We start from the raw sequence: 3,142 nt of genomic DNA on the forward strand, positions 1-3,142 counted from the left end.
GATCAGGACTGTCCGGCCTTCGGTTAGCCATTCTGGGTGTCAATATTTCCATCTATCAATATTTTACACTTGACAAATGGAAATGTTTAAAATCTATGTAAAATCTATGACAATACATGTGAGGTCTTTGAATCCTTCTTCTTCAGTTGTTTAATTGTGCAGAATTAACACCACTTCCTGTTTATGTATGTATCATAACCAGGATCATTCATCAAACAGATGCTTAAATGTTATCATGAAGTGTATAAACAATAAAGAGGCAGCAGGCTGTGAGGTGACAAAGTGTATTTATATAATTTCCCCTCCCACACACACTCTCACACACATATCTTTAGTTACAGTTGGTGCTCAGTGTTGAGTAAATAATAATAATAACAATAACAATAATAATATAAGCAATTCTTGAAATATAGAGTGATGCACTTTATACAAAATACCCTGGATATAAGTGTGGAGGTTAATGAGAACAGCTGTGTGACAAGTCGCTGGTTCTGCTTGTTGTTTGCTGTGATGGACACCAGAGGGCGCCCCCAACAACTCTATGAGGTGTGAAGGTTCAGATTTCTGTTCACGTTTACAAAACCAAAACATATTCGGATTCTTTGATTTTCAAAAGCCAGCAGGAGCCACACGTCCACAGTTATTGGGCTTTATTTTATGCGCATGTTTAACAAAGGAAAGCATTCAGAGACCAGGAGATGTTAAACTAGGAGATAACTAACTAACTATCTGAATTTAAAAAAATAACTGCAACAGCCACGAGGTGTATTTTATTTTCATTAAACTGGGCTTAGACAAAAAAGTAGAAAGACCCATCAAATCCATCCATTTACTTAACCATGTATCTAATCCAGGGTCACAGGGGGGTTGAGCCCTTCCCAGCTGTCACTGGTCAGAAGGTGGGGTACACCTGGACAGGTGACCAATCCATCACAGAGTAAAGTCCAGGAGTTGTTTGACAGAAATAGAAAAACATTTGTCAGGAAGCTGAGATTAGCTCATGAAGAAAACACACATCTTTGACATTCCTACTTCTGATGGGAAAACATAACAGGGACGTCAAATGGAGCAAGCTCCTGTTTCTTCGCGGTGAGCGACCTGAGCTGCATGCAAAAATCAAAACAAACAAACAAACATTTTGGTTTTGTAAATATGAACAGAAGGTTATTGTGAGCTGCTTCTTGTTTCTGCTGTTTCAAACATCAAGGAGGTTACACAGTTGGCCTGGTTTGTCTGTTTGTTTGTTGGATTGCTTAAAAAAACAATCAATGGATCTGCATTTAAACTTTACTGACAGTTCAGCTTTTGGATAACTTTTGGAGTTGATCCAGATCCGGAGCCAGGAATTTTCGGCGTTCTTTACCACTGGGACAATGGACAAAACTGCACATTTCACATCATCCATCAAAGGAGAATTTGGGAGGTAACAGCTTGATGCTCTCAAGGAAATTTCACAAAGTAACCAGAGCCAGAGCCAGATGTCCTTCTGGATCCAGAGGTTCAAATCATGGATAAAGGAGGGCATGTTTAGCCTTGGCGGTGGTGCACAGTGTTGGGCTGCCGTTTTTGCTTCAGTTGGTATTTTGGTGATTTAATCGTCTGTTTTAAAGATTGTTAAAAAAAACAGCAGTAAATTACATTTGTGTCTGAGAGACTCAGAGTGAGGTTCACTGAGTGAGGTTTGCATTTTGCAGTTTCCAAGAAAAAAAGCTTGAAGGTCAAAGAGAAAAATGTTCAGCGATCACTTTGCATGTTGGAGACAAATCTGAAACCAAGAATGTGCAGAAATGTTGAGTTTGTGGTTAAAATCTTAGATTTTAATTTAGAGTTTATCTCAGTCTGGCTTCAGTTTAAAGCAGAACATCATCACAGTGCAGAACCAGAGAGACACCTTTAAAACAGCATGTGATGTTTGTATATACAGTTCATACTCTTTGAAATGCCCAGAGCATCCTTTGGGTGTTTGTTCCTGAAGTGTTTTGGTTGACAGACAGCTGAGGGAATATTTGGCTGAAAGTCTGAACAACAAAACCTGCAAACTGAGGATCTGTAGGAGGATCAACACACGAGGTGAACCTGTCCCACTGCTGTTTCAGGTGTAAAAGTGAGAGAATTGATTTTTTGACTCTCAATAAAAGTTTACAAATTTAAATCACATTTGTTCGAGTATTCGAGAAGATCAAACCCCAAAATCTGAGCATCATAAGTCATCTTAAAGATCGGGAACATCAGGGAATCAGCTCTGTCTGAAATCAAACCAATCAAACTGTGATCCACTGGTCATGTGACATGACGGCCATCACAGCAGCTCAACTTTCTTGAATTTTGAGGTCTGGTCTTGGTCCATCAGTTATTACAAAGTTTATTTGGGATTATGGATTTATTAAATTCATTTTTTATGGCACAAACAGCCATCGTGTTCACATCTGAGTGAAGGCAAACTCTGCATTCACCAAAGAAAACCAAACTTGGAGACAGATTGAAGAAATTCTGTAATTCTCGTTACCGCTTAAAAAATATTAATCCTACTTTGACTCTTACAAGAAACGTCGAGGTTGGGAAAAAATGAAAGAAAAATGAAAGAAAAACTGGCCGATCAAAACGATTGATCAATTTTCTGCCTCCTGATTTATTTGTCCGGCTACTCAAACTAGATGACTGAAACTAAATATTAAGCTCTGTATGTTAGAATTAGAAGATCTCATAATTACCTCTGGATAGTTTTACATTATTGCTTCACAGTTATGAGATCAGAGACTTAAAACCCCCCAAAACAATCTCTCCTGTAGTTATGAGAAGAAAATCCCAAGATCTGCCTCTCCTGTTTCTGGACGTCACCACAGTGGACGTGACTGAAGAGCAACTTTCAGCTTTAATTCAAAGGCTTCACGAACGGAACAAAGGAAGGAAACACAGCATTATTCCTAGACTTCCTAATTTTTCAAATATGAAAAAGAATTCTTATATTAAAAATTGCTACTTTGTCAAATTACTTTTGATCCTCTGGAGGATGGTGTAAAAAATGGTTGTAATTCCTAAACAATGAACGTAATCTTGTTCTGAAAGCTCTTGAATTTAAGCACAAAGTCTGCATTTCAGTCACTTTTGGTGAAAGCAGAGTGTTTGTGGTCAGAGTCGGAGC

The sequence above is a fragment of the Pundamilia nyererei genome, unplaced genomic scaffold (assembly GCF_000239375.1).
Source record: "Pundamilia nyererei isolate P.nyererei 1_Seehausen unplaced genomic scaffold, PunNye1.0 scaffold00273, whole genome shotgun sequence".
NCBI classification, from domain to species: domain Eukaryota; kingdom Metazoa; phylum Chordata; class Actinopteri; order Cichliformes; family Cichlidae; genus Pundamilia; species Pundamilia nyererei.